Genomic DNA, 8,202 nt, shown 5'->3' with positions numbered 1-8,202 from the left:
CTTTTATGTGAAAATTTGGCAAGGCTGTGTATTTACATATTATATACCAGTAGCATGCACATTAATTTTTCTTTTAAATTTTCACCAATATTAGCTCTATGGACAACAACAAATAAGAGATTGTTTTCGGGTTGTCATGAAAGCTTTCTGGTCCTCAGACTATGAATAGAGTTGAGAGTTAATGGATTTGTTCTTGTCATTCTATTTGTATAATTACTCAAATGTATGCAAAATATTCATCCATTATTACATGGTGTGTAGCCATACTACCACCATAAACATCAAGTGCAAGCATCCAATTGTGCTTCCAAAGCGTGTGCTTCAGTTTGTATTTTATTACATATAACCACAAATGATAACTTCATGAATTGTGATGTTAATACATGACGTGATTACTAACATCCCATTTTCCATGGATATAAAGGCCAACATTGCACTTAAGGGTGCAACCAAGCCAATCACGAATTTCCATCTTTGTAAATCTATGTACTGAAACTAATCTAGGTATCAATTCTGTATCTATTAAGGTTAGTGGTGAGGAGAAACCATGAGGTAATTTGAATACAGAATTTTTTTTTTTTTTTTTTTTTTTTTTTTTTTTGTGGTGGAGTCTCGCTCTGTCGCCGGGGCTGGAGTGCAGTGGCCGGATCTCAGCTCACTGCAAGCTCCGCCTCCCGGGTTTACGCCATTCTCCTGCCTCAGCCTCCCGAGTAGCTGGGACTACAGGCGCCCGCCACCTCGCCCGGCTAGTTTTTTGTATTTTTTTAGTAGAGATGGGGTTTCACCATGTTACCCAGGATGGTCTCGATCTCCTGAACTCATGATCCGCCCATCTCGGCCTCCCAAAGTGCTGGGATTACAGGCTTGAGCCACCGCGCCCGGCCAGAATCGTTAATATAAAGAATAATTGTCAGGAGATTGGAGAATGGTGAATTGGCTAATAAGAGTTAAAGTGAGCATTAAAGAACACAGAAAAAGCAGGTGTAGAAATTAGCTACTGCTCATGAGGCTGGAATAAAAGGACCTAAGAAAGAGACTTCTTCACCATGTCAAGACTGTAATTGAAATCTTTTTGGAGGCGTCATATCCTCAAATCACAAGATGCCGCATAAGATACGGAGGGGACTCAGTGGTATGACTTGCTACATTTTTTTTTTTCTAGGTTGTAAGAGAAACTAATCCACGGAGAGGGGATGTGCCTTAAAACTCACTTTACTAGAACATAGATGAAGCTGGAAACCATCATTCTGAGCAAACTATCGCAAGGACAGAAAACCAAACACCGCATGTTCTCACTCATAGGTGGAAACTCAGCAATGAGAACACTTGGACACAGGGTGGGGAACATCACACACCAGGGCCTGTTGTGGAATGGGGGGAGGGGGGAGGGATAGTATTGAGGGATATACCTAATGTAAATGACGAGTCGATGGGTGCAGCACACCAGAGTGGCATATGTATACTTATTAACAAACCCGCACGTTGTGCACATGTACCCTAGATCTTAAAGTATAAAACAAAACAAAACAAAAACACCTCACTTTGCTGTCCCTTGTATGAATGCTGGGGAGTCTGTTTGTGTGAAGGTGCCTCATCTGTGGCATTCCACTGCAAAGCTTCCAAGAGAGATGACAGGGAGGTTTGCAGGCTGACGAGTATTTCTTCCTGCTGCTATCAGAAGGAATCAGATAATGGGGGCATATCTGCAGGGGCTGGATGCTTGAGAAAATACACTGTGCTGAAGTCAGGTGCTGGAGAAAGCTGTACTCTTCAGGAAACTAGCAGGAAAGAAACTATGCACTTTGCATAAGCCAAGTTTTGTAGGAAGTGTGCATTGCAGGCACCTAGAGGTAGAGAAAACTGTGTAGTTGAAAGAGCCAAGTGCCGGAAAAAGCACACTCCTTAGAAATCTGGAAAGTGAGACACAGTGGCGTCAGGAAGAAAAATCCCCCTCCTTCTCTGGTGTCTCTTGAGCACCCTCTACCAATATGGCTTAACATAGTGTCAGCTAGCAAAGGAAATATATTTATGAAACCTACCTCCATTATCCTGGAACAGTCAAAACAGCTGATTTTGAAGATGAAATTTAATTCATTTATACATTTGTTATGTGTTATAAATTGTAAGAATCTCTAAAATAAAAGTATCTTGTCACTTGTTGAATTGTTTTATTGAGAAGACACTTCATAGAAAACATCACAATAATTCTAGAAGTATTTGACGTATGAAATAATTAGATGTGTTTTCTTTACTCCTACTTTGTATTATACAATGGCCTTAAGATGAGAATAAAAAATGCTCTCTGTCTAAATTCAACAGATTTAAATATTTTGTCAATATGTTTTAGAAGGTACAAAAGAATAGATAGCAGGGGGAATATGTGTGTCTTTAGGAGAGGACCACCAAGTTTATTTTTAAAAGAAAGGTGAAGAATGACAAAATAGTAGTGTAACAGATGTTAAACAAAGTGTGACTGTCATCTGGTCATGGACTTTGGTATTGTGATGTTGCAGTGAAATGTGAATTTTCTGGGTTATTGTTTATGACTAAATGTGGGCTAGGTACCAAAAGACAAGAATGAAACATGACAAAGAATATTCTTAAAATATAATAGGAAATTATTAAAGGCATATCAGTTTTTTCTTCGTGAAAAACACATAGTAAGTGATCATCTCTGTCTTCTATTTTGTCCCAGGTTTCAAGTCATATTTTGTTATATAATAAAGCATTGTGGCCCAAACAACATCCCTATTGTATCAGCCGGCAGCCATTGTTCAACCAGAGGAGCAAAACCACTTGGCTATATATTATATATTTTTGTTGCAGGAAATCAGCCTTATACAATCACAGGAGGTTGTTAAAAAGCCTTTATAATGCTTTTGTATCCACATCTGATGTGTAATCTTGAAGTTGCAGGGTAAGCAGTTGATAGATGTGAAGGGGGAATATCAAAGGCAGGCAGCAATGATTAAATAAACTGGAACCCTAAACTGAAACCAGCCAGCCATTCTTCTTGCTTTTGACTTTGGTGTTAAGAGTATCTTGCAGAAGCAGGGGCCTTGTGTCAGAAAACTGAACCTTTCCAAGGAGTCAGAAATGCTGATGAAAAACACAAGAATAGGTAGAGCAGTTGCAGATCCAGCTACTGCTTCATGGCATTGAAATGAGTCATCAGATCAACAAATACGTGTATATGTGTCTCTGTGTGTGTGTGACTTACACAGAGAACACACACACACACCCGAGAGGGAAGAGAGAGATATTAAATGGTTGCTACCTTCCATTTACCCTCCAAATCTCCCAAGAACCTTCTCCCAACAATCTTCTAATGTGTCCAAATTAGAAATATACAAGATAGGAACTTCTCAAAAGTTTAGCTCAGTCTAGTTAAGATGACACATAACACTTAACATGTGTTTTACATAACAGTAATCTTTAAAAATCAGACTATCAAATATGGTGCTTTAGTCCTTTTTCACACTTCTATAAAGAACTGCGTGAGTCTGGGTAATTTATAAAGGAAAGATTAATTGACTCACATTTTAGCCTGGCTGGGGAGGCCTCAGGAAATTTACCATCATGGCAGAAGGTGAAGGGGAAGCAAGGCACCTTCTTCACAACCCTTCCACCTAGGAGCCTATAAAATCAAAAGCAAATTAGTCACTTCCAAGACACAATGCAGGTACAAGCATTGGGTAAATATTCCTGTTCCAAATGGGAGGAATTAGCCAAAACAAAGGGGCTACAGGTCCCATGTGATTCTGAAATCCATCTGGGGAGTCACGAAATTGTAAATATACAAAATGATCTCCTTTGACTCCATGTCTCACATTCAGATCATGCTGATGCAAGAGATGAGCACCTCAGGACCTTGGGCAGCTCCAACCCTGTGGCTTTGCAGGGTATAATGTCCCTCCCAGCTGCTTTCACTGATGGTGTTCAGTGTCTGTGGCTTTTCCAGGTGGAAAGCTGTCAGTAGATCTACTATTCTGGGTTCTGGAGAACAGTGGCCCTCTTCCCACAGCTCCAATAGGCAGTGCTCCAGTGAGTACTATGTGTAGGGGCTCCAGTCCCACATTTCCCTTTTGCCCTGTTCTAGCAGAAATTCTCCATGAGGGCTCCACCCCTGATGGTTTCTGCCTAGATATCCAGAAATTTCCATACAACTTCTGATATCTAGGTGTAGATTTCAAAAGCTCAATTCTTGTCTTCCATGTACTGGCAGGACCAACACCACACAAACTACCAAGGCTTGGGGCTTGCACCCCACTGAAGCAATGGCCCAAGCTGTACCTTGGCTCTTTTTAGCCATGACTGCAGCTGGAGTAGGTAGGACACAGAAAACCAAGTCCCTAGGCTGCACAGAGCAGCAGAGTCCAGGCCCATGAAATCATTTTTACCTCCTACACCTCAGGCCTGTGAGAGGAGGGGCTGCTGAGAAGGTCTCTGATATGCCCTGATGTTTTCCCCATTGTCTTGGTGATTAACATTCTGTTCCTCATTATTTAGGCAAAGTCCTGCAGCTGGCTTGAATTTCTCCCCCAGAAAATTGTTTTTTCTTTTCTACCACATCATCCCACCGCAAATTTTTCAAACTTTTGTTCTCTGCTTCCCTTTTAAACATAAGTTCCAATTTCAAACCATTCCTTTGTGAATACATAAAAATGAATGCTTTAAAGAGCACCTAGGTTACATCTTGATTGCTTTGCTGCTTAGAAATTTCCTCTGCCAGGTACCTTAAATTATCTTTCTCAAGTCCAAGTTCCACAAATCTCTAGGGCAGGGTCAAAATGCCACCAGTGTCTTTGCAAAAGCATAGCAAGAGTCACCTTTATTCCAGTTCCCAACAAGTCCCTCATCTCCATCTGAGGCCACCTAGGCCATTCATTGTCCATATCACTATCAGCATTTTGGTCAAAATCATTCAACAAGTGTCAATGAAGTTCCAAACGTTTTCATATCTTCCTGTCTTCTGAGCCCTCCAAGTTTCTATGAAGTTTCAGACTTTCCCACATTTTTTTTTGTCTTCTTCTGAGCTCCCCAAACTGTTCCAACCTCTGTTTGTTACCCAGTTCCAATATCACTTCCATATTTATGGGTATCTTAATAGCAGTACCCCACTTTCTGTGGTATCAATTTACTGTATTAGCCTGTTTACACACTGCTATAAAGAATGATCTGAGACTGGGTATATAAAGGAAAGAGGTTTAATTGACCCACAGTTTAGCATGTCTGGGGGTAGGGGATCAGGAAATTTACAATCATGGTGGAAGACATAGGGGAAGCAAACAACCTTCACACGGCATCAGGAAGGAGAATGACCACAGGACAAACTAGCAAACACTTATAAAACCATCAGATCTCGTGAGAACTCACTATCATGAGAACAGCATGGGGGAAACTGCCCCCACGATCTAATTACCTCCACCTGTTCTCTCCCTTGACAAATAGGGATTTGGCAGATTCTGGGGATTAAAATTCAAGATGAGATTTGAGTGGAGACACAAAGCCTAACCATAGTATATGGAATTTTGGTGCCATCAGAAAATTGACTTTTAAAAACTATACATATTTATTTTTTTAATTGACAAACAATTGCTGGGTCTATTCACTGGGTAAATAAATGTGATGTTTTGATATATGTATATATCATAGAGAGTTGACTTTTGCTTATTTCTTCATTGATCAAATGTTTACCTGTTAATACGTAGTTTTTAATAATGTTTTGTTGCTGTCAGAATTAGCATTTAAGCTCTCCTTCACAGGAAACTGCTACAGGGAGCATAACTGATTCATAGCCCCAGCCACTTTTCTTTTGGAGTAACCATAATTTTGTTTCAAGGCCATGTATAACCTGGCTTGCTCTCAACCAATAACTAAGCCCAATGTGGATACTAGTGCCAGCCCATTAGGATGGGATTCAGAACTTCTAAATTGAGCAATGTTAACTCAGGGAGTGCTTGTTTGCCTAGCTGAAACTTTCTTAGAAATGTGTTGTAGTCTAATATTCTTACCCAATGCTTCCCTTTCTGTCCCTTTCACTGGTAACAGAACAGTATCATAAGCTGTTGTTTCTCCCTGCATACTCTTCTTTCTTTTATCCTTTGCAGGTAATCCCTCAAAAAAAATCTATTACACATCAAATTCCTTTCTGTGCTGTTTAAAATATGCTAACTAGCTATTGTACTCAATAAATATTTAAATGCATATAATGGCATTTTTGTAGAATACAAAAAACAGATGGGGAAACTCAACAAGCTTACATTCCATTGTGGGACAAAAGGTATATAGAAGTGATCAAGTATATACAAGATAATATTTTATCCTGTATCTTTCATAGAAAGTTTATGTCATGGATACTTCTTGGAATTTTAATTTGAAGAGTTCCAGTTACCTAATATGTATTTACCTGAATACTTCTGATATAGGAAGAGGATCATTAAAGGACTTCATAGGAAAAATAATTTTATACTATATTGTATGAAAATGTTGTAATTGTATTAAATTCTGAAATAAATTGTATTAAATTCTGAAAGAAAATGTTGAAAATATTTTAGATTCATAAGACAATACAGAAAACATAATTAAAACATACTTGTATTACAGAAAAAAATGAGTGTTAGTCTTGCTGTAATTTTCACAAAATTTTGCAGTCATAAAATAACTTCACAGCTGATGTTAAGAAAGCAATCAGTAAAAATTCATTGTTGCATTAAACATTATTGATATTCTCAAATGTATTCCTTTATATTTACATATGTTCTGAATTGTTGACTACATCATCTCCTTCTAGGTTTTAGAATGTGCCTAACTTAGTCAAGGTATCATTTGTTCATTAATAGTTCGAGTACAACACCAAGGTCATTAAATCGTGCTTCTCCTGCAAAAATCTTGCTTCACATTTCAACCTGTTCACATTCTCAGAATTTGAAAGATATCAAACAATAAATGAGACTAAGTAAAAAAGACTTGACCTTACAAGTGGGGCTAAAAGATTAAATTACTAGAGAAGAGATGTTTGCTTTAGAGAATGTAATAAAAACTCAGTTCATCAGTGTGTTTTTTCATTTTTTACTTTTGTTTACTCATCTATTATATGGATCATATATTAAATAGAAGGCTAGTTATAGATCACTATAACTGTAGTATATGCACATTTTATGACAAAGTGTGATGCAAAATAAAAATATTTTATCTATTTAAATAAGCAAACATATTCATTTACAATTTTTTAACATTTCAAATATACATTGTGAAAATTTTACAAAATACAGAAAAAATTAAAGAATGTAAAACTGTCTAAAATTCTATCCCTGATAAATAATTGTTATTGATATATTGATATAAACTATAACATGTTGCAAATAACTTTCTATGTAACTAAATATTTTTCTGAAACATAATTATAATAGGTAAAATATTTCAGAAAATATATTATGGATGTAAGACTGATATGAGATAAACATTCAATTATGATCATTTCATACTTTTTTTTTTTGAAGTTTTGGCACTTTAGTCCTGTGATTTATGTGCGGGGATAGGCATGGGGATAAGAAATGGAACTTTGTATTCTAAATATTTAAATAGTTGTCTAATCATTTATATAATTCATTTTATCCTCAATGATAACATTTCCTACTTTAGTAATAAATAAGGATAGATTTACATGCTTTTGTCTATTTTTAAAATTATGTTAAGACAATCATTTTGACAGTATTAAAACCTTTTCCTTATGGAAGTTTTATAGAACTTTTTTATAGTTGATAATGTGAATCATTCTATTTTTTTCAACAATATCTTGGCTACCTTTTTATATGTAAGCTCCAGGAACATTTTACAATTATGAAATCTGTTATAGATTCTATTAATCATGTACTATAGTTTATAAATTGATTTAAAAATAATGAACATTTTTTTGGCCGGGCGCGGTGGCTCAAGCCTGTAATCCCAGCACTTTGGGAGGCCGAGACGGGCGGATCACGAGGTCAGGAGATCGAGACCATCCTGGCTAACATGATGAAACCCCGTCTCTACTAAAAAAAAATACAAAAAATTAGCCGGGCGAGGTGGCGGGCGCCTGTGGTCACAGCTACTCAGGAGGCTGAGTCTGGAGAAGGGCGTAAACTCGGGAGGCGCAGCTTGCAGTGAGCTGAGATCTGGCCACTGCACTCCAGCCCGAGCGACAGAGTGAGACTCCGTCTC

This window comes from Rhinopithecus bieti, unplaced genomic scaffold (assembly GCF_001698545.2).
Source record: "Rhinopithecus bieti isolate Rb0 unplaced genomic scaffold, ASM169854v2 scaffold_22040, whole genome shotgun sequence".
Taxonomy (NCBI): domain Eukaryota; kingdom Metazoa; phylum Chordata; class Mammalia; order Primates; family Cercopithecidae; genus Rhinopithecus; species Rhinopithecus bieti.
The sequence above is the reverse complement of the archived record's forward strand: the minus strand, read 5'-3'. Positions refer to the sequence as shown.